Source organism: Pseudorca crassidens, chromosome 14 (genome assembly GCF_039906515.1).
Source record: "Pseudorca crassidens isolate mPseCra1 chromosome 14, mPseCra1.hap1, whole genome shotgun sequence".
NCBI lineage: Eukaryota > Metazoa > Chordata > Mammalia > Artiodactyla > Delphinidae > Pseudorca > Pseudorca crassidens.
Genome location: NC_090309.1, coordinates 27,030,257 through 27,053,700, shown reverse-complemented (window position 1 = coordinate 27,053,700; position 23,444 = coordinate 27,030,257). Strand labels below are relative to the sequence as shown.

At 47.4% G+C, this 23,444-nt stretch overlaps 1 protein-coding gene, 2 long non-coding RNA genes and 1 pseudogene across 13 annotated transcripts in view; 2 read left to right on the top strand and 2 right to left on the bottom strand.

Annotated features, from left to right (window-relative positions):
* Nucleotides 1–8,881: 8,881 nt before the first annotated feature.
* On the bottom strand, nucleotides 8,882–16,960 carry LOC137206087 (uncharacterized). Its single transcript, XR_010934426.1, has 3 exons — nucleotides 16,389–16,960; nucleotides 12,976–13,066; nucleotides 8,882–9,373 (listed from the first exon to the last, which is right to left on the bottom strand). It is a non-coding gene; the product is annotated as an uncharacterized lncRNA (long non-coding RNA).
* A 178-nt stretch (nucleotides 16,961–17,138) lies between these two features.
* LOC137205618 (metabotropic glutamate receptor 7 pseudogene) lies at nucleotides 17,139–19,090 on the top strand (annotated as a pseudogene).
* A 1,166-nt stretch (nucleotides 19,091–20,256) lies between these two features.
* LOC137205617 (uncharacterized) lies at nucleotides 20,257–22,359 on the bottom strand. Its single transcript, XR_010934221.1, has 2 exons — nucleotides 22,274–22,359; nucleotides 20,257–20,490 (listed from the first exon to the last, which is right to left on the bottom strand). It is a non-coding gene; the product is annotated as an uncharacterized lncRNA (long non-coding RNA).
* Nucleotides 22,360–22,475: 116 nt separating this feature from the next.
* LOC137206080 (AT-rich interactive domain-containing protein 1A-like) overlaps nucleotides 22,476–23,444 on the top strand; it is a 152,474-nt gene continuing 151,505 nt past the window's right edge. For 5 of the 11 annotated variants that reach the window (XM_067704686.1, XM_067704685.1, XM_067704682.1 and 2 more), the window contains exon 1: nucleotides 22,476–22,809. The gene's annotated coding sequence lies outside the window, so the exon portion shown is untranslated. The remainder of the gene's footprint in view (nucleotides 22,810–23,444) is intronic. The other 6 variants (XM_067704676.1, XM_067704677.1, XM_067704678.1 and 3 more) reach the window with 4 other exon arrangements.

Genomic DNA, 23,444 nt, shown 5'->3' with positions numbered 1-23,444 from the left:
TATGTACAGACTTGTGTATTTTCATATAGGAAAGCGATGCAGTGAGTCAAGTCGTGGGTTAAGCCCTCATTCTCAGAGTGGTATTGAGCTCCTGGTGAAATATAATCATCATTTCCTCAGAATCGAAAAGCAGTTATCTCAGGTGTATAACCCCATTAACTATTTATACATTTACGTATGATACATGTATTTATTGTACCTACGAGGTGTGTTCTCTTTGGGAAGTACAAAGCTCTTAGAGACATAGGTTGTTCATTTTTTTGTTTTCCCACAAATACTGTGACCCTTTGAGCAGGAAGGTCTATATTTTACTAACATCTAGAACCAGCAGTTAACACGGTGTCTAAGATGTAGTCAATAATTATGAAATAGATAAATGAACACATTTTTATGTAAGGGCCAGGACATGGACAAATAGAAATTTTTCATTTTCAGTCACAAAGCAACAACAGACATAAAAATGATACCGACAACAAGTGCTACGGTCATTCAAAGAAGGCATAGAATAGATAGAAGGATCTCCTCTATGGCACAGGGAACTATACTCAATATTTTGTAATAACATCTGTATGGGGCACCTGCTCCACACCAGGCCCTATGACAGGTGCTTACATACTTTCCCTCTCCCCCATCCTATGGGGAAAGTACCTCTGCTATAGATTTAACATTTGCCTCCCCCAAAATTCATACGTTGAAATCCTAACCCCCAAAGTGATGGTATCAGGAGGTGTGGCATTTGGGAGGTGATAAGGTCATGAGAGTAGAGCCCTCATGAACAAAATTAGTGCCCTCATAAAGGAGACCCCGCAGAGGTCCCTCGACCTTTCTGCCTTGGGAGGTTACAGAGAAAACACGCCAACTGTGACCCAGGAAGAGGATACTCACCGGACTGTGAATTTGCTCGCACCCTGATCTTAGACTGCCAACCTCCAGAACTATGAGAAATAAATTTCTGTTGTTCATAAGCTACCCAGGCTCTGGTATTTTGTTATAGCAGCCCAGATGGATTACGATAACCTCTGTTCTTAGGTTTCAGACCCAGAACCTCAACTTTGTAGAGGTTACGAGGACCCTAAAGCCACTCAAGCAGGCAGAGGCAGATTTGAAATTTAAATCTCCAATTCCACATGTAAGTCTATCAGACCCTGTCTCCAGACATGATGTCATGAACAAGAGCTAATGCAACAAAGAGTTTACATGGAGCAAAACAATTAGCAAACAAAGTAAGAATATAGTAGACCGACTGTTTTTGTCACCCAATAGCCATTCACCACTCTTCCAGTTGAACAGAAGCCATGCCCCGTGGGCACATTCAGCCCTGCTGTTTTCACTTCCCAGATTTGAGGGGTAGGAAATTATTATCCCTCCTGGCCATCAGCACCCTGACCTCTACCACCCACCGGGCCAGCTTCAAGAACAGCTGGATCCACCTGTTCAAATGAAACAGGTCTGCTCTCTGTGGTGTTGGCTTCTAGTTCAAGCAGCTCTCCCCACATAATAGCAAAGCTGGCTCCCAGCAGTTGCAAGCATGAATCCTACCAGCCTAGCAGTCCCAACAGATACCTTTTAAGTATTTTTTCCCCAAAGCTCCAGTAAAAAGTCCTAGGCTGATTCCAATTTGAACTGCTCTGGACAAACATTTTCTTTAGAACCAAGAAGGCTGCCAGACAAAATACAGGATGCCCGCCTCGTTAAAGCTGAACTTCAGATAAACAGTAATTTTTTTAGTAAAAGTATGTTGCATGCAATGTTGAAGACACCCTAAAAAGTCGTGGTTTTCATCTGCGGTTCAGCTTTAACTGGGCGCCCCGTGTGGGCTTTGCCGGCTGTGGTGGGCGCCGAGCGGGGTCGGCGGGGACGGTGGGGGACTGTGGCCCGAGCCGGGTTGCACACCCAGCCCACAGCGTGCAGGGAGAGAGGGGCAGCCTCGTCTCCGCTGCAGGAGCTGAGACGGGGAGAAGGGGAGCGCCCCAAAAGGAAACCAGCTGCCCCTCCCAGGAGAGAGGAGATGGCTGTTCAGCAGCCAGAAACAGCAGAGGAGCCCGAGCACAGAAGCGGCGGCCTCTGAGGACGAGGCGCACATATTTCTGGTGGGCGACGGGCACGCGGGCCGGTCCGTGGGAAAGAGGGGAGCCCGCGCCGGCCCCTCCGCCTCCCGAGCCTGTGCGTTTCCCTAAAAGAGCAGCAGCTGTGCAAACTGACGGTTCACAGTTGTGATAAATCGCCTTAGGAAAGCACTTCGATTAAAGTCACATCTAACTAGAACGCAAGAAATCATCCCTGAACAAATCAATTGCGAGAGGGGCAGCTCTGGGCGCGCACCCACCCCGCTGCTGTTTTGCTTTCCCCGCAGGACGAGGGCCGCTCACCGGGTCGCGGGGACAGCGCGCTGTCTCAGCTGGGGAAGAGGCACTTCCTCAGGACACCTGCAAAACCCAAAGTGTGAAAGGAGGCCTTTATTCCATTCCTTTGGGGGATTTCTTAATGACGTAAAGCCCAACTTGGTTTCAGATCTGCCTGTCGTTTCCGTGACAGAACCTTCCTGGGGGGTCCACCAGCAGCGGGGTGGCCAGGCGCCACAGGGCTGTGCTCCCCTTCCCAAGCCAGTTCATCTTCATCTGTAGCATTTTCAGAGAAACTCTCGGATAGGTTTTCTCCAACAGGTTCTTTTTCCTTCAGTTTATAAAGTCATTCTCCTGCACAAAATGAACGGCCTGAAGACATCACTGAGCCTCTTTTTCTCCCAGGGTCAGGGCCAGCACGGCCCCCAGACCACAGGAGCGCAGGGCCTCACAATGGGCTTCAGGCCTTCCCCTCCCCTTCCGCCCCTCCCACCCCGCCCTACCCCTCCCCTCCTCCCCTGCAGAAATCACATCCCTTCCTCCAGACTCCCCACTTCAGCTTGACTTCCAGCAGATCTTTACCCTGCCAGTTAGTAATTCAGGACTAATTAGGTGATTGCTTTCATTTATGGTAGCAGTTGGGATGGGGGGGATGAAATGGCTTTGCCCCTATTCCTGTTGGAAAAATAAATTACACCCACTGTCACTTGAGATCTTATTTTCCCCCCAATCAAGCAAATTAGCAGCGTGGTTCATTTTCCCAGCATTCACTCCTGAACAGACGGCAGTGCCCTGGAACGTGGCATAGAGCTGTGTGGTCAGTGCAATTGTTTGGGGCTGTTTGTGCCGACAATGACAGGAGACGCCTGTCTCCCGAAAGAAGAGTGGCCCTTGTCTTGCTTAGGCCAACGAGCTGCCCGGAGCGCTGCCCGCCTGGCTTCTGAGGAAGATGTACACCGCCATCTAGTGGAGATGGGGGCTCACTGCAGTGTGCTCGTTCTCCCGCCTTTCCTTCTGGCCGGTAAGAACAAGCAATAATGCTTCTTGTAAGTTCCTAAAAATAGGGGAGGTCTTATATCACAAGGAGTGAAATGTTTGCCTCAATGTCTGCAATGAAAGTGCAACCCCGTGCTTGCACAACGTCTGTCTTGTCAGTAGCCCTCTTTCATCCCGATGTTTAGGTCCAAGACAGGATCGTCATTGTCTGAGCAATGGGTATCTCTCCGAAGCTGGGTAGTTCTCCCCTGTCCCAAGTAGTGTGGGAGGAGACAGTCAGCACCTTCACAGACGCCTTCATCTCTGCAGCATCGCCATCACTCCTCATCTCGCCCACAGCAAGCCCGATTCCAAAGTGCACAGGGTAGAGGCGTTCGAAAGTTGGCTTGTTCAACCAGGGGCATTGCCACTTCCCAGAGGGAGCCAGAAACACACCCACATCCTAAGACTCTTTTCAGTCTTGGCGTTGAGGGGGTTCCCACTCTGTCCCCTGACTACACACAAGTCAGTGTCTTTTTCCTTTCCGCTCATTCTACCTACATGAAGAGCACGTTGATCTCCCCAGTTTTAACACAGGAACCATGATTTTCCTGGGTTTTGTGTATGCGGGGGGGGGGGGGGAGAGAATGGGAGAGAGAGCAAGTACATCCCAATATGGAAGGGCTTGGGGCCGTGGTTCTCAACCAGGGGCAATTTTGTACCCAGGAGACATTTGAAAGTGTCTTGGGACACTTTGGATGGTCACAGCTTAGGGGAGGCTAAAAGTCCTTCCATCACAGGACAGGCCCACAGCAAAGAAGCATCCAACCCCACCCAGCAGTCGTGCTGAGGCTGAGAAAGCCTGGTTTAGGCTCGCAGATATCGCCCTCCAGCAAGCCGGTTAGAACACTGATTGTCCTCAAATGGCCCACACTGCAGAGGCTGTGGATAGATAATGCATCCTCTCCCAAGTCAGTACTGACCGCCGTTTTTCTTCTTTGAGACTCTTCCATTTTAAACATAATTTAGCTGTCTCTTTTTTTTCTCTCTGCTCTGCTGAGAAGAGAAAGGATTGGAAAGGGGGAGGGGAAGGTGACAGAACAGGAGGATTAGAGGCCTGACCTGTTTCTCCTGGAGAAGTGGGCACATTCCTCTCTCACACGTGCTTTGTGACCGAGCAGGGTACAATTAAAAGCACAATAATTTGCTTGTTATTCAAGTCAGGCATTAGTCCGGGTAATGGCGTGCTTGGTGTAGAGATGGATTTCCTTGTTCGGAGCTAAGCACAGGACTAGCTGAATTCTCCATGGAGAAATCTTGATTTGTTCAGGTCTTTCATGTTTTCTACAGAGAAGGGATTATGTCTTCCTAAAGAGGGGCGTTGCTTAAAAAGCTACAAAGTATAAGAAAAGGATTTAGGGCAGAGGGGCCTGTGGTTACGTAGCTGAGGGGTACAGGGAATTTCAGAGCCAAGGATTATTTAAAGCCATAAAGTTAAAGAAATAATTGCTTTAGGGACTTCCCTGGTGGTGCAGTGGTTAAGAATCCACCTGCCAGTGCAGGGAACACGGGTTCGAGCGCTGGTCCGGGAAGATCCCACATGCCGTGGAGCAACTAAGCCCGTGTGCCACAACTACGGAGCCTGCGTGCCACAACTACTGAAGCCCACGCGCCTAAAGCCCGTGCTCTGCAACAAGAGAAGTCACCCAGTGAGAAGCCCGTGAACCGCAACGAAGAGTAACCCCTGCTCACCACAACTAGAGAAAGCCCACGCGCAGCAACAAAGACCTAATGTAGCCAAAAATAAAAATAAATTTTAAAAAATTTATTAAAAAACATTGCTTTAGCACTACTGCATCAGTGCTGGCGAGTACACTGTAAAGGCAATTAAGCATGAGCTAATATTCATTTTACTTTGGCTAATTACTGCATGGATCCAGGAGAGGGAGGGGAAAGAAAACATGCCCCTTCCCTGGCAATCAGGGAGGACGTTGATTTTGGTTTCTTTGCCTTATAGGCACGCTTATTAGTTGGGGTGCCCAGAATCCAGCCATCACAAGGGCCTTGTTAGTTAAAACACAGGAAAATTGTTCTCTCAAGGCAGAACAGTGAATGCTCTGCTGTCCCAGTGACCAAGCAGAAGCCACTATTAGTTTTAACTCCATCGATTATTGTTAGCCAGAGAGGACATGACATACACAGTCCTGACTTCACCCATGTGCCTGCTGAGCCTGGGTCAGGGGCTCTCAACCCAGAGCAACTCTGCCCCCCTCCCCCAGCTCCCCGCCCCCCGGACAATTGACAAGTTCAGGAGCCATTTCTGCTGTCACAGCTGGGGAAGGACTGCTGGCGTCCGCTGGGCAGAGGCCAGGGATACTGTAGGAGTATCCCACAATGCCCAGGACAGCCCACAGCAAAGAATTATCGGACACAAAATGTCACCAGTGGCAAAAGTAAGAGGTCCTGGTGTAGACAGAGGCAATTTCCTCTCCTTGAGTAGGTGAAGGTCTTCAGAATCTTCGCTTCCTCAAATACATAATGGACAAGTCATCAGATGACCGTATTTCATGCTAACTAACACGCTTTTCTTCCCCCTTTGCTACACTGGGTATTCATTCTCCCACTTCAGGAAATCGAGTGACGCTAAGAAAAACTTGCCCTGGAAGGATGGTCTGCGGGGGCGAACCGAGACCCAAGTCGGTGCCCGCCCTCTCCTTCCCCGATTCACACACACGCACCCAAGAGAGAAGACAGCGAGCTTCTCTGCAATCCCCTGGTTCGGAGTTTTGAGAAGTTTTATTCCCTTCTCTGAGATTACCCATTCTTCCCTGCATGAAGCATGTTCAGCGAAGTCATTTGTCCTGCAGCTTTACAGGAGTTAAGAGCCCGCAGCAGTGAGATATCCATTTCCTCCCTGGAGAATGAGGAGTCCCCCTGACAGAGGTTAACGCTCAGGACAGGAGCATCCCTGGAGCTGGTGACAGCCAAGGGGCTGTGACTCAGGACTGTCCCAGGCAGGCCATCAACTCTCTGGGAGAGCCTCAAGGATGCACTTAGCCTCCGTTTACAGGAGGTGAGGAGGGCAGAGTGCTGCAGATGGGGAGCAGGGCACCACTCCCAGACTAGACCCTAGCTGGCACCCTGCAAGAGACAGAAAACCTCTCCCCTCAGGTCCCACCAGCCCTGCTCTCCCCTTCTGTGCACCCCTTTCAAATGCGTTTTTCTGCTTTGCCCCCTCCCATTCAATCCGTTCTAGGTACAGTGGTCACGGTGATCCTGGTAAGTCCCAAGTCAGATCGTGTTGCTCGGAGCTCAAAACCCTTCAGAGGCTCCCATCTGGATTCGAACAAAAGCAGTCTTCTCCCTCTCTCCCCCTCCCCATCCCCCCCCCCCCGTGTCTCTCTCTCTCTCTCTCTCTCTCTCTCTCTCTCTCTCACACACACACACACACACACACACACACACACACACACCATCCCTCCCCTTCCCTCAAGCTCTTCCAGACACACTGGCACGCTGCCCCTGGCTGTTCTTAGCAGCTCCCTCCCCATAGCCTCCTGCACTTACTATTCTCTCTGCCTAGAATGTTCTTTCTCTCCATATCTACAGGGGCTGCTCTCTCCAGTCCGTCCACATGTCCCCTTCTAATTAGGGTAGCCCTCTTTCCCTTTGATGCTTTATTGTTCCCGTAACCTGCATCATCTGGTAACATGCTAAAAACTTCCATGCTTTCATTTGCGGGTCCTTCCCTACCCCACCTCTCACTCCCAGATTGCAAGGCTCTCTGTATAATGTTTTCACAGCTGTCTATCTCGAGGACCAAGTACAGTGACTGGCTCCAGCAAGCACTCAGATATTCGTTGAAGAAATTAGGAAATAGACCAGGCTACTTAGCTTCAGAAGCTCTTTCATGGAAGTTCCCATCCCCTCCCTACCAGTTCTCAGCTAGTTGACTGAAGACTAGCACCCTGACAATGAGGCAGCGCTAAACTGTGAATGACAAAAATATTTACTGTGTCTCCGAGGGTCACTTGTGTTTGGTGTTTTATTTTTTTAATAGTTTTTAAAAATAATTTTTAAATTAATTAATTAATTTATTTTTGGCTGCGTTGGGTCTTCGTTGCTGTGCGTGGGCTTTCTCTAGTTGCGGCGAGCAGGGGCTACTCCTCGTTGCGGTGTGTGGGCTTCTCACTGTGGTGGCTTCTCTTGCTGCGGAGCACGGGCTCTAGGTGCATGCACTTCAGTAGTTGTGGCACACGGGCTTCAGTAGCTGTGGCTCGCAGGCTCTAGAGTGCAGGCTCAGTAGTTGTGGCGCACGGGCTTAGTTGTTCCGCGGCATGTGGGATCTTCCCGGACCAGGGCTCGAACCCGTGTCTCCTGCATGGGCAGGCGGATTCTTAACCACTGCGCCACCAGGGAAGTCCATGTTTGGTTTTTAATTGTAGTGAAATGCACATAAAATTGTATCATCGTATCACTTATGAGTGTAGAGTTTAGAAACGTTCAGGAGATTCACGTTGTGCGGCAGCCAATCTCCAGAACTCTTTTCTTCTGGAAAAACTGGAACTCTCTGCCCTCCAGCAACTGCTACCCCCAGCCCCTGGCACCCACCATTCGAATTTCTGTCTGTATGAACTTGACCACTCTAGGTGCCTCATACAAATGGAATCGAGAGCATTTGTCTTTCTATGACTGGTAGGTTAGCATCATGTCCTCAAGATTCATCCATGTTGTAGCCTGTGTCAGAACTTCCTCTTTAAGGCTGAATAATATTCTGTTGTGTATACACCCCGTTTTGCTTATCTATTCATCTGTCAGTGGGCAGTTGGGTTGCTTCCACAGTTTAGTTATTGTGAACAATGCTGCTATGAATATAGGTATACAAAGTATCTTGGAAAACCTGCTTTCAGTTGTGTTGGGTATATACCCAGAAGTGGAACTGGACCATATGGTAATCCTACTTTTAATTTTGAGGAACCACCATGATATTTTGCACAATGGCTGTACCATTTTACATTCTCACCAGTAGTGCACAGGGTTCCAATTTCCTACATCCTCATCAACCCTTTATTTTTTGTTTTCATAGTAGCCACCCTAATGTGTGTAAGGTGGTGTCTCACTGTAGTCTTGACTTGCATTTTCCTAATGATCAGTGATGCTGAGCATCTTTTGATGTGTTTATGGGCCATTTATGCATCTTCTTAGCAGAAATGTCTAATCAAGTCCTTTGCCCATTCTTTAGCCAGGTTGTTTGCTTTGTGGTTGAGTTTTAGGAGTTCTCTGTACACTCTAGATATTAATCCCTTATCAGATATATGATTTCCAAACATCTCCTCTCATTCTGTGATTGCCCTTTTCCTCTGTTGATAGGGTCTTGATGCACAGATTTTTAAAAATTTTCATGAAGTCCAATTTCTCTATTTTCCTTTTGTTGCCTGTGCCTTCAGTGTCATATTCAAGAAATCATTGCCAAAATCTAATGCCATTAAACTTTGGGGCACTTGTGCTTTTTAAAAAGACCTTTTAATGACAAGTTCCCCAGTTTGGGGAGTTCAGAGCCCTGAAACCTAACTATAGGTGTTCCCAATGCAGAAAGTACATAAGAACCAGAGTGCTTAATCAACATTTCTGTTGGCAAGCGAGGTCCCAAGGAGCGTGTGGAAGCACAGCAGAAGTAACATGGAGGACTTTTAGGAATGTTCTCTGCCACCTTAGTTTCCTCCCTCTTTCTCCATATATCCCTCCCATTTTTCCTTCCTTCCTTTCAGATAACATGTCTGGGGCAGGATATGGTGAAGAAAATGCTTTTACCTCACTCCCCTATAACAACACTGACCACCCCATGAGCCTTGGAGAAGCAATTTGCCTAATTTGGAGAGAAAAACTCCATTCAAGCCCTGCTGGGATGCAAGTTCAAATCTGCGTGACCACAAAACCCACGTTCATGAACCCACTTGCCTCTATTGCTTTTTTAAGCTATAGGAATGCTGGGTGAGGAATGTTGTCTGTTATTAACTAGAAAAACATGATCCCCCTTTGAGCCTTCATGTCATTACCTATAAGATGAAAATGGACAAACACAGCACATTTCCAGTGTTACTTTTGAAGTTTTCAGTGCTATCTTACATGAAAATAACATGAAGAAACAGAAGCAAACCTGCCTGATTCCCCCTTATGCCTTGACTACTTGGCCTGCAGAGAGGCCTCCAAGACCCTCCTTGGATGATCCAGGGTTCAGCCCAGCACTGAGCTAGACGACCACGGGCTCCCCTTCCAGCCCAGTGAGTCTTTGCATGACTGTTTTGGGTTTTTTTTTCTAGACTCCCATTTCTTAAAAGTTTGAGAGCCAGTCACAGATCTCCATTTCACCCAAGGGCTGGCATGTCACGAGGTCACCAATATTTGTTTTATGTACTGCTAAGAGATTAAGGGGCAGTATAATTTCAGAGAAAAGTTAGGTTCCCTGGAAGTCAGGAACCCCAGCATCCTGCCCTTAAACACTCGAATGACCTTGAGCAATGAAAGGTCTCCAGACCTTCATTTCTCATCTTCAAATGAGAAGACAAATTGGACAACATCACTGTTTCCTAAAGTGTGGTGTGTACACCGCTGTGGAAAGTAAGCAATAGGTAGAAAAAAGTTAGGTGCTTTTATCTTATGTATATATCTATAAATACTTAAATAGCCTCTCAGCTCTACAGTATCTTAGCTATTATTGCTACAGCAAGGCTGAAGTCGGTGACACACACACAAGCAAGACCCAATGCTAGTACATGTGGTGAAGGTATCGCACCTTCAGGAATTGTCCTTTCCACCCAAACTGTCCAGAAAGATTGACACCGATGAAATGGATCGCTATTGTGGATCCTCATATACCAAATTCCCATGAGCTTTGCTGAGAAGACCTCAGCAGTGCATCAAAGCATCCCTTTGATGCAATGTGAATAAGATTTAAAAAAGTTATTAATGGGGGAGGCAAATGTTAAATCTATAGCAGAGGTACTTTCCCCATAGGATGGGGGAGAGGGAAAGTATGTAAGCACCTGTCATAGGGCCTGGTGTGGAGCAGGTGCCCCATACAGATGTTATTACAAAATATTGAGTATAGTTCCCTGTGCCATAGAGGAGATCCTTCTATCTATTCTATGCCTTCTTTGAATGACCGTAGCACTTGTTGTCGGTATCATTTTTATGTCTGTTGTTGCTTTGTGACTGAAAATGAAAAATTTCTATTTGTCCATGTCCTGGCCCTTACATAAAAATGTGTTCATTTATCTATTTCATAATTATTGACTACATCTTAGACACCGTGTTAACTGCTGGTTCTAGATGTTAGTAAAATATAGACCTTCCTGCTCAAAGGGTCACAGTATTTGTGGGAAAACAAAAAAATGAACAACCTATGTCTCTAAGAGCTTTGTACTTCCCAAAGAGAACACACCTCGTAGGTACAATAAATACATGTATCATACGTAAATGTATAAATAGTTAATGGGGTTATACACCTGAGATAACTGCTTTTCGATTCTGAGGAAATGATGATTATATTTCACCAGGAGCTCAATACCACTCTGAGAATGAGGGCTTAACCCACGACTTGACTCACTGCATCGCTTTCCTATATGAAAATACACAAGTCTGTACATACGCTCTAGAAAAAGGCTTATCTGGCATGCATTTCAGATAGCAAGAAGAAAACTTCAAGAGGTTCAGAGAAGCATCCAGAAGCTCAGATGACTGTCTGGCACTAATACAACTTGCTTGACAGGAAAATAGAGCTGTAAATCTCACAAAATTAGATGATCTTTTAAGAATTTCAAAACCTCCTGCTATTAATTGGAAATCCTAGAAGAATAGCTTCTTTTAAAATGTACTGATAATATGCTTTACAGCTTAATATTCAGAAGCCTATGTTTTGGCTAAGTGAGCTTCAGGAAGGAAGGAAATTTGCGGTTTACCTCCACTTCCTTTGGAACCGCTGGTTCCAAACATCTACTTCTATGCACAGTCATCTTATCATCTGTAAAATGGAGGCAACTCTAAGACAACAGAGTTACAGAGATGTTGCACAGCTCCATGTGTCATTGTCTTCATTTGTTTCAGAATACCAATAACATCTAAGCTACTACTGAAAGAGTGCTATATTACTTGGGGTCATCTAGTGCAGCTCTGTCAAAGTAAAGAAAAGGGATCTAGAATGACTATAATTTTCCCAAGAGGACACAATTATTTTATGGTAAATCTGGGACAAGAACCCTGATCTCTTTGATCCCATTCCATTGTTCTTTCATTGGGTTCTGAACAACCCAGAGAAATAAAGAGAAATAATACTCCTGTGTGCTGTGTCACTGGTACAGGACATGGCAAGATTGGAATTGGAGCATTACATATTAAGAGGTATCTGAGAAATTCTTCAACTAATTGAGATATATACCAGGTACATAGAAAACAGTATGTTTTATGAAGATGATTCTGTGCAATGAACAGAGCTGGTAACACACACTGGAAGGTGAATTCTCATTTTCTGGCACCTTGAAAACTCCACCTCAACATACACGTTAAAATAAACATTGGAACTGGGTCATATTTAATTCTGCATGCTCTTGTAAGTCAGCAAAATATTCCATATATCATTTAAGTTGTCACTCACTTTTTAACTTGACTTTCAATTTCTAAAAGTCTTTCCAAACATAAAACAGAGGTGGGAAAATGGTATATGGGAAGCTGCAGAGATGAAATAAGCTTATTTCATTAGGCATAAAGATGAATATCCAAACAACTTCTTCATGGCTGAAAGTGTCCAAATCTACTGTCTTCATTTTGTAGTCAAGGCTTCCGGAAAAATATGCTAACGGATTCCTTATTACCCGAATGCCCCATATCAGTTTCCGTAGGTATCATTATATATTATGGAAATTTTTCTCAGTGACAGTGAAAGACATCCTGGCTGAACATCCCCCTGCCCATGACACAGAGATGATGGTCTCAAGCTATCTTGAAGGCGTTGGAGCCCACACTATCCGTTACTAATATTAATGGAGGATAAAACTTCATATTCTGTTTGCTCTATATTTGTTAAATCACTTCTTCCCTTCATTAAACTGGATGGCCCATAATTGAGTCTGTAGTGTGTCTGTCATTGGAAACTGAACAAATTTTTGTTGGTTTTATTAATGTCATACGTTTCTAGGGACGGTCTATTCAATAACTAAGTCTAGTTTCACAGTTACAAATAAATTATGATGTAACTTTGAATAAATTAAGCTCATCATAAAGGAAGGATACTGAGAGTTGCTACTACCCCTTCCTTGAGGGGCTCTTGTAAAGCACTAAGTAAAGTAACAGAGGTGTATATGTATGCATATATTTTCAATGATATTTGTACAGACTTAAAAAGAACTCTACAGAATGCATTATAAAAACCTTAATGCTGTGTGTCCCTAGTTCCCAGCTCTCTCATTAAAACTACTTAAATGAACACAATCTTATCTGTTAGGATAGCTATCAGAGTACTCCAAATACTACTTCTTGCAGTACCCTGTCCCAAACATTTGCCATCCTCTTCCCATTAGTCCTCAAGTCAGAAGCCCCGAAGATCTGTTCATTAATTTATGAACACATTTCTTCATCCAGCGAAGAAAATTGATTGATCCCTTACCAAATTTCAGGCACCATTCTTCAGTATGATTTATAGGCATGTTCAGGAAATACAGCAGTGATTAACACAGATGAATATAGTCTCTCTTGAGCTGAGGGGGGAGACAAAAGTAAATAAGCAAATATAAAATCATAAGTATAGTGCTTCCCTGGTGGCGCAGTGGTTGAAAGTCCCCCTGCCGATGCAGGGGATACGGGTTCGTGCCCCAGTCCGGGAAGATGCCACATGCCGCGGAGCGGCTGGGCCCGTGAGCCATGGCCACTGAGCCTGCGCGTCCGGAGCCTGTGCTCCGCGTCGGGAGAGGCCACAACAGTGAGAGGCCCGCGTACCGCCAAAAAAAAAAAAAGCTATGAAAACAAAACCTATGGATGGAGACCTACATGAAAGATGGAAGAGTATAATAATGGCCAGAGTACATTACTGTGGCAGAAGCAGCAGCCCTTAAGGAGGACAACTTCATAAATTACAAATCGGATTTAAATAGACAGGGAATTGAAAGTGGAGACATTATTTTCTGCAGAAGATGACGGGCAGGGGAGAACAAAGAAAATAAAACTGAGATTGTTAGCAAAATACAATGCTAAGCATATAAGTTAGGACTGAGTCCTTAACTTTCATTTTTATTAATGACTCGGTGAGTATAGATTACTGACTACACAGAACCAAGCCTGGGAACACATTTTATATTTATGATCTTTGTGCCTAAAACTAGATTCTCCTGCAATTTAATATGACACTAGGACAATGACTGGCCAAGTTTTAGATTAATCACCCTTACACAAAGATTTTTCATTCATATAATCTCAAACAAAACTGCGTCACCAATTAAGTTCCAGATCCTATGCACTCTGGCTGAAGATATAAATATCTTGCAAGCCCAGCGTCACTTTCCTCTTTCTCTGGTAACAAATCACACTTTCTATTATGACAATGGCCCCAGTTATCGGCCCAGGAATAAACACTTGACTCAGGAAGAGCCAATTAAAGCCCTCCTTTAGAGTTGATCGAGAGCTTTAAGGTTAGAGTATTTCAATCTTATGAAATTTTTGTAAAACAAAATTATTTCAAAATCTACTAATTATTCTTTAAGTTCTAGAAACTGCATTCTGTGACTGAGAGGACAATTTATTTGCCGTCGTTTCTGCTCTGCCCACTTTATGTTTCTGTTATTGTGAGATAAAGACAGTGGGGAATGGCTAACCAATTCTGATTCATTCAACACATGAGTGCTTCTTAGGTACAAAACACCATTCTGAACATTGTCCGAAGTAAAAAGATAAAATAATACCTAGCCCCTTATAATACCTAGCCCCTTACCCTCAAGGATCTTCCAGCTTAGCAAGGGAAATAAAACATGCACACAGATGACTGCAACAAAAAGAAGATAATGATTGCTGCCAGATGTTTGGGGAGAATGAGTAGAGCAAAGAGAGAACACAGAACAAGGCAACATTCAACAGTCAGCCAAGAACTATTTGTTGAGCAGTTGCAAGCTGTGACCTGGAAATGGAAGAGGAGAACATAGATCCTCACATGGGCAGGTAAAAAATCAAGTGTTATTACTTGTAACACAGCTCTTCAAATATATTTTTTGGCACCAAGTGCCTACTAAATAGCCTTAAATTAAAAACTAAATAAGGATACAGTCTCTATCAAATATAGCCTGAGGTACTGATGCCTAAATACTAGGATCACAGTATTTGTGTTCCCAAGGATGCCTTTCTATTGCTTTGCTTCTTTCCCCCTTTCCAAATTAGCTAATGCTGCCTTAACAGGATATCTATTTCACTTGTTCCAGCCTTTTTGATCCAATGTATTGAATAGCAGAATAGGTGAGTTACAAGAGGATATTTTGACTTCAAACAACAGAAATAAAATACTATATAATTGAAAAAAAAGAGGCAATCTTTCAGGCACATGTGGATCCAGGAGTTCACATGTTTTAACCAGGTCCCTTTCTCTCTTCCCCACCCCTTCTTCTCTCTGCCTTTTCTCCTCTCTGGTATCTCTCATTATGGGATTCAAATATTTCCCTGTTTATGTGGGAGCTTCTGGCACAGCTGCGGGCTTATACGCTCGCAGCTCCAGGGCTGGCTGGAAGGGTCGGGCGCATCACAGCATAAGGTCGCACAAGGTGTGCACTTATATAGCAGGGCATCACATCTATGAGTGATGGATGATCACATTGTATACAGGGGTAGCTTCGCATAGCTTTTACATCACTTTTCTTGAAGATGGCAGTAAAATGGTATGTTTTTACAAAATCAAATAGTGTAACATTGTCCAAAAGATATACATAAAGCATTTAGAGGAAGGAGGCTCCTTTTTCTTTTAACTCCGGCACGGATTGTCTATTGGACAGTGGTAACCCTATGTCATCACCCTCGTTACTCCAGCAGAACTCCAGGGATTAGCCCTGCATAGCTCTTGTTAGCCTCTATTCCCTTCCTTGAACACTGTAGCCAGAAGGTTTTTTTTCCTCCTCAAACCTTAAGTATTGAAACCTGGAGGAGGGGCATGTCTGAAAAGAAAATGATGGACTGGACTCTCCCTAGAAGGACGATAAATGGGTGGTCAACAAGAAAAAAAATATCCTCTGTACCAGGAAATGTTTGAAGTGTTGTTTGGGTATCAAAAAACGGGTGCCCTACACATAAAGCAACAAAGGATATTGGTCTAAAAACAACACCATGGCCAAAGGTGCATGGCCTATTTCAACAGAGGATTTGAAAGTTAAAAGTTAACCTGTAAAACATTCAATTCAATTTCATCATTTTACAGATGGGCAAAGTAAAACTCAGGCACAGGAACAGAAGTGCCAAGGTCATACAGGTGGTTGGTGGAAGAGACAACCAACTTCCCAACTTCTGACTTTTTAGGTGTGTGTGTGTGTGTGTGTGTGTTGTTTTGTTTATGTGCAAGGACATTTTTCTTTAGTACACTAACATTACAACAGAAAGTATAGTCTTGTTTTGGTTTTCTCTGCGCCCTCAATTCTGTATAAGACAGTTTCGCTGCCCTCCAACGGAAAGGCTCAGCAAGAGTAGAGACCACCATAAGCAGTACACGTGGGCACCAAGGGCAGATACATTGCCCTTCCTTGTGTAGGAACTAGGGCCACTTGTTGCTGGGCCAAGTTTGGGCTGGACCTGCAGGATGGGACACCTTTGAAAAACAGCTTCCTAACTGCACTACTACCTGCTCTGGCATCCTGATTCCACTCCCCAAACCCCCCAAATCTTCAGCCAGAAAAAAAAAAAAAAAAAAAAAAGAATGGATCACTGGATCACTGGATCGATGGGGAGATTTCTGTCTGCTCCTCCTACTGTCACCTCTTTCTTGCTATTTCCTGCCCGAGGAAACCTGACATCAGCCCAAAAGCATCTCTGGAAATGGGTAGGAGGGAGCCTTACACCTGTCAGCGCCAGAGAAGAAAGTGCGCTCTGCAGAGTTCTCAGTTGTTCCATCTCTTGCGATGAAAGGAAGAAGAGGAGCGAATCCGCCACAGATTTACTGGAGACCAGGGTTACTTCATCCGGCTCCGGCCACAGTAACCCCTGAAGACCAAAGATGCATTTCCATTCCCAGCATTTCTTGTTGGCGTCTTTCCCTACAGGCTAGCCCAGTGCCTGGCCCCGGAGAAGTCTCTGCGTAAAGGTTCTTTAGGTCATAAATCAGGCTCCTGTGTGTATGTGTGTTTTTCTTAGGAAAAACTGGCACAGACGAATTAGCAGTAGAGACTGGGGGCTCCCTACTACCCTTCATGCTTGGCGGCATCACCTTCGACTACCTCGCATTCTCCCGGCGCTGACAGCCCCGGCTCCGGACCTCAGGGTTGGAAGCAGTCAGCCCCAGCTAGAACCGCCCTGTCCGGAGCTGATGCCACCCTGTGCCTAGAATGTGCGTGTGGGTGCAGGCAGGCGAGCGAGCGGCTTCTACAGTGAGACCGAAGCAGGAGCTCAGCCTTCGCCTGCGACCTGCAATCCCCAGATTCCCTGGGGACCTCGAAACTCCCAATCGGAGGTACTCCCCCCGCCCCACAGCCGCCCACCCATTCCCTCCCCCCTTACCTCAGCACGCAGCCCCTCCCTGCGTGATGTTGCAAAACCGTGGGGAGGGTGGGCGCTGGGAAGGGTGAGGAGAGCCTGAGAGCGAGCGAGGGTGGGAGGGAGTGGGCGGAGGAGGAGAGGGAGCCGAACGCGCATTTAAAGCGATAGCCATCCTCGCTCTCTCCCCAGTGCTGGGCTGTTGGAGAGCTCGAGCTGCAAGCCACCGAGCGCGAGCTCGAGCGCGGCGCGCTGGCCGGGGAACCCGAGAGCGCACGGCGCCCCAAGCTGGCAGGCGCCGCGGGACCCCCCACCCTCGCCGGCTGCCCTTCCCCGGGCGCCCCTACCCTCCTCGCCCGCAGGAGACCCTGGGCTTCACCGGAGGAGCTCACCCCAAGGGGCCAGGACTCCCGCGGGCCCGCCACCGTCCCCTCCAGTGCCGCCGCCACCGCCGCAGCCGCGGGAGCAGCACGGTCCAGCTGGGGAAGCTGCTCCGCGCCCTGACTTTGATGAAGTTTCCCTGCTGCGTGCTGGAGGTGCTTCTGTGCGCGCTGGCGGCGGCGGCGCGCGGCCAGGAGATGTACGCCCCGCACTCCATTCGGATCGAGGGGGACGTCACCCTCGGGGGGCTGTTCCCGGTGCACGCGAAGGGTCCCAGCGGAGTGCCCTGCGGCGACATCAAGAGGGAGAACGGGATCCACAGGCTGGAAGCGATGCTCTACGCCCTGGACCAGATCAACAGCGATCCCAACCTGCTGCCCAACGTGACGCTGGGAGCGCGGATCCTGGACACTCGTTCCAGGGACACTTATGCGCTCGAACAGTCGCTCACTTTCGTCCAGGCGCTCATCCAGAAGGACACCTCCGAAGTGCGCTGCACCAACGGCGAGCCTCCGGTTTTCGTCAAGCCCGAGAAAGTAGTTGGAGTGATTGGGGCTTCGGGGAGTTCGGTCTCCAGCATGGTAGCCAACATCCTGAGGCTTTTCCAGGTAGGGGGGCGCTCCCTCCGGGGCAGAGCGCGCCGTAGCTCCCCGCGCTCTTTATCCTGAAGGCTGGCTTGGACTCCAGGGGTGCGGGGTCTGGTCAGCCTTCGCTCATTTCCACCCTGGAGATCCTGCCGAATCCCTCCCACCTCACCCGAGGAGGTACTTTCCCTGCTTGATTCATTTCCCTTCCATCTCTCCCCTGTCCGCGCTCCACTCCATCCGGCTTGACATTCTGGATTTATGGCCCCATTTAGAAGAAACAGTCTCCGAAAAACAAGGCGATGATTTAAATGGGTTTGCATTCGAGTGAAATATGGTTCCAAAACAGGCTTGTAAAAGTGCCGGGCTCCTGTGAGAGCCACCTAGGCGCAAGGAATAGGAAAGATGAGAAGACGCCTAGAAACTAGGCATTTCTCAACTCCCCAGCTTCCCTGCCCCAAGCCGCCCGACAAGCTGCAGCTGCCTTGGAAAATTTCGAGAAGAGCTTAGGGAGGCAGTTCTTAAACCGAAGGCTAGGTCTTCACCTACATTTGGACGTGAATTGCCCATTTCGCTCGGGTTGGATTTCCCGACCTGTAACCTGTCTCTGCGAGGGCATGGGGCGGAAGGCGTGGGGACTGTCCTCAAGCGGGGAGAAGCCACCCGCAGACGTGCCCCCAGGTGATTTGCTCTGGGCAGTTGTTTGCACCGTCTAAACTGCCTTTGCGATCTGGCCACTGGCAGGAGCCGGGCGATCAGCTTTCTACTCCTGCTAACTGCGAAGCACAATCGCTTTCTCTGCACCCACCCTGTGCCCATCCTTTCCCACGACCTCCCTAACGCAGCCCCCAACCCCAGTCCTGGGTTTTGAGGACGATTCTCAGAGCCAGACAAGAAGGCGCCTGGAGGGAGGCAGTAGGGTGCGCTGAGCAAGGCCGGGCGGTCCTCTAGCTCCGGGTGCAGGCGGGCAACGGCGGAAGATGCGAGGACGGCGGATCGGGCCAGCTGAGCCGTGGGCGGTGCTGCAGTGCTCTCTCACCGCCTGCTCCCGCAGCCTCGGCCCCACGGCTCCTGTGCCGCCCTGGGTATAGATGGATGGCTTCTGGATGAAGAAATTGAGTTTCAGGGTCTGCGTGACTATGGATTCTCTTTGTTTCTCTGTCTTTCTTCCTGTGTGTCTCTCTCCTTGTGTCTCTTTCTCCCTGCTGTTTTTTTTTTTTTTTTTTTTTTTGTCTCTCTGCTTTTACGTTCTCCCTTTCAATTTCTGCCTCTCTTTTCCTTCTCTACCCCTATATCCAAGTTTTTTGTTCATCTCTGTCTTGAAGTGATCCTTTCCTAATGCATAGCTCTCTCCCTGCCTGGTAGGACCCAAGCTCAGTTAGTCCCTTCTCCAGATGTTCTGGCTGACCCTTATGCTCCCCGTAGCTAAAAAGTTGGCTCCCTCTCAAGTGCCTTTCCTGAAGCATGTTGGGTTTCTGGAGGGGACTCCTTGTGATTCAAGCTGTCACTACATCAGCACCCAGGAGTGTGAAGCTTGTGTTTGTGCCAGAAGGAGGGGTGCCTGTCTAAAGCTGCAGCCTGGTATGGCCCCTCTGAGCCTCTGAGCATCTCTAGCACCTCTTGAGTATGCCACCATGGAGATCTCTAGATGTTTGCAAGGCCAAAAGTGCTTCTGGGCAGCCTTCACTTTGAGGTAATGCTTTCAGGAAGAGCCTGGGTTGTTGTAAGCAAAACCCGGAAGCACTTCCTTTACCTCTGAGCTTAAACTAGAGAACCTGAGGAGGCAGCGCTGCAGGGAGGATGAGGCCAGAGGTCACCTGAGAACCACAGGGGCAACTCACAGTAGTTTTACTGGAGCTCTGGGGGTTGAAGGCACATTTGCTGTTTGACATTTTTAAAATTATTTTGGTGCCTTCACTTGGAGCTTGGGCAGTACTGCAGATGGGCCTGCCTGTCGAAAAAAGAGTGAAATCTTAAAGTCAAGAGAGAGCTTGCCGACTAGGCTGAAGGATTGTGTTTGCTGAAAAAGATTCCAGGGGGAGCTGATTCCTTCTCTGGTGTGTGGATCTGAGGCACTTGCAAGAAAAGAGAACGCTTGCCTTATGCTTAGTTCCCCCGTTCCCTGGGCTGGGAAGGAAAGGAACTGAATGCCAACATTAGCAGTGTGGGTTGGGACCAAAACCATTCAGAGAAAACACTGTCATTTTCCTCTAATTTGCAAACTGCAGCTATTCATGTTGGATTGAACAGCTGAGGGAAAAGAGCCCCCAGTTTTCACCTGCATTTATTGAGAAGAGGCTGGTAGTAGGAGGGAATGCACCAACTTGTAGCTTGTGCTGCAAGCTGGATATAAGCTTGGTGTGAGCATCCTGGTTAACCACTGCCCATGTTCAAATATACAGAGATAGATTCCAACAATCTCTTCCCGTAGCCTTATTTTTGCGTGTGATCTTAGAAGCTCCTGGCATGTAAGTCCAGTCCCCAGTTTCCCAGCCTCTGTAAACCTGCAAAATGAATAGAGAGAATAGTGGAACACAGACCCATTGTTCAAAGACACAGTCACTTTAGGGAAAGAAGAAAAGAACGGGTAGGTGAATCTTCTCTGGGATTGCAGGGTTCAGCTCAATGAAGACTGTCCTGTATAAAAGAAACTCCTCTAAATGGTTGAATTCTTAGCTCTCCAGAGATCTGAGTTTTCTTTTCCCCAGTCCCTGTGGGTTGCTGTGGGGAATGTGCCAAACCTATCATTTGAGATAAAAATTTATGGTGAGGTAAGCTTCTAGGCTGGGGGAAGGAAGACTTAGTGACTGAAATGGGGGATGCTAAGCACTGAGGGGCAAGAAGGAACAAGGAGCTAGTAATGGATGTAACAAATGCTGCAGCTGCCAGCAAAGCCTGGATTGAAGTTCCTTCCTGAAAATGAGGACCCGGGCAAGAATGACCACTCAGATGTAAACAGTGTCTCTGACTGGGAATTCTCATCTGCCTGCCGGTGGGCCAGAGCTGAGCAAGTCCTTTCTCTCCTCTGTATGCACACTGAATTGGTTAGTAAGTGACATGTCAGAGGACAGGAATCATATTCAGTGGATCTTTCAAATCCAGGAGTTTGAGGCTAATGAAATTAGTGTGTGGCCAGGGCTCTGCCAACTAGAAGTAAGTCACTGCAGCCACCCTGCAATGCATTTTCAGCCTGAAGGGAGCATCAGGGAGGAATTTCGGGAGATTTGTTTCTGAGCCTGTACAAAATAATACTCTCCTAATGCTAAGAAAGATTAAATGTAAATTAATATTGACTACGAGTAACATATTTAAAAAATAATCGCCGAGTGGGGGATGGCTTAAAGTGGAGAGATTATATAATATGGTGTCCAAAGAATAAATCTCCCCTGACCACTGTTTCATGGGCTATAAGTAAGATATATTACAATGGAAATTAATGGGAACGTTTTTAGTCAAGGCTTCTCTGCTATTGACTTGAGAGCAAACACTCTGAGAGTATAAATTACTCTTGCTATGTGCTGACTCTGAATGAACAATATTTCATGTGCAGTGACATGGTCTAAGCTATAGACTTGGAATTGAATGGCATCTGTTTCAATTGTTTTGTTCTCTCAAGAGCAACTAGATAGAAAAAAGTGGTCAATTTGACCCTTGTGGGAGCGTGTTGCAAATCTAAACCTGTGTCCCTCATACCATAAATGAAATACATTTGTAAATTTGTAAGTGTTTTCCTTCTGTTCATTGATGCTTGAGTATAATCTCAAACTTTGGGAGCAACATTTTATACATAAGTACTTGGTTTTCTTCCTTTCTTCTTTCTCTTTCTCCTCTCTCTCTCTGTTTCTCTCTCTCTCTCTCTCTTTCTCCATCTTATGTAATTGGATAGAACTGGGCACCTAGGATGATGTGGTGTTACTATAGTGGGATTTTTTTTTTTTTTTTAAATCAACTCTAACTTACCCTTTTAAAAATTTCATAAATACAGGTGTCGGTGCCATTTGGAATAGTCTCTATAACAATTTCTGTCTCCACATTTACTGTGTTTCAGCAAATTTACCTAACAGATGGTGAGTGGGCAATTTTTAAAGGGGCATTTTTTTACAAGAGCGGAGAGGGAAGGAATTAGAGACAGGCACATACTATATTTGAAGTTACCTCCACGTGTATTTTATGTATGTATACCCATACAATTAAGAAGTCTTTGGATGTTTTATCTTCAAGAATAATTCAGATAATGGATTACTTGAATATCATAAACATTTAGGGTTTAACAGATTTGTTACATACAGACGTTGTATCATGGATTTAAAAGACCATAGCCAGCGGGCAGCGGCGGGCGGAACGACCGAGGGGCGGCGCGGGCTGGGCAGCGGGTGCGGCGGTCCGTGCTTCCTCGTGGTGGAGGGCTGGGGTTCGCCGGAGACGCCGGGTTGCTCCGCGTTGCCCGGTTACCGAGCGCGTGCCCCGCGCCCGCTCTTCCGCCCGGGCCGCCCTCGGCGCCGCCTGAGCCGTGGTGCGGGCTGCGCGGGGCGTCGGTTCCGCGGAAGCCTGGGTAGGGCGCTGCGTGCGGGACTCTCGTCGCTCGTGGACGGGGCGCGAGCGCGCGGGGGACGTAGGGCGCCGACCTGGGGTTCCCCGGCGCTCCGGCTCCGCTCAGGGCGCCCGCTCAGGGGCCTCCGGCGCGAGGCCCCCTTTCCGGTCAAGATGGCGGCGCCCAGGCGGGCCGCGCCGAGGTGAGCTGGAGCTGGGCCCGGAGAGGGACGAGTCTGCCACGCCCAGGACCTGGACCCCGCGCTGGTCTCCAGTCTCCCGGGGAGCGGCGGGTGAGTGGGTGCGGCCGCGCGTAGGTCCTTCTCGTGGGGTGGTCAGCTCTCCGTGCGTCCGCAGACTTCTTTCCTCTGATAGTCAGATCTGGGGTGGCCCAGGTTGGAGGCGAGGGTGCTTGATTGGGGAAACTTGAGGGGTTTAAGGACTCTGTTGGGATCGTTTCAGACCCCAGCAAGAAGCTGAGCAAGTTTTCTCCTGACTCTCTTCCCGGCTAAGTTTTCTCCCTTCTCTGAAGACGCTAGCTTTTCTGAATCACTTTGTTACCCGGGGGGGATACAGTTGGTGGTTCTGACCGTGGAACGTAGGACCCGGCGCGGGGAAGCCTGAGCTGGTTCTAATTACTTTGTTTGCAAAGCACTTGTCTTGTCTTTGGAATCTTTGTGTATGTAACCAACGTTGGGAAGAGCCAGCGTTTTCTCCTCCAAAACACTGCGAGGGGTAACTTTATACGTAAGAAACAAGTGGGCGTTCACATCCATCTCTTTTCCAACCACTGAGCCTTGGTTGTGTTTCCTTTCTTTAAGTTTGTCTCGTTTTGAAGTGATAACAAAAGCAAACAAAAAAGACCATAGCCAATTACACAAAGTATACTCTAGTCTCAGTCCTGCCATTAATTAGCTATGTTACTTTA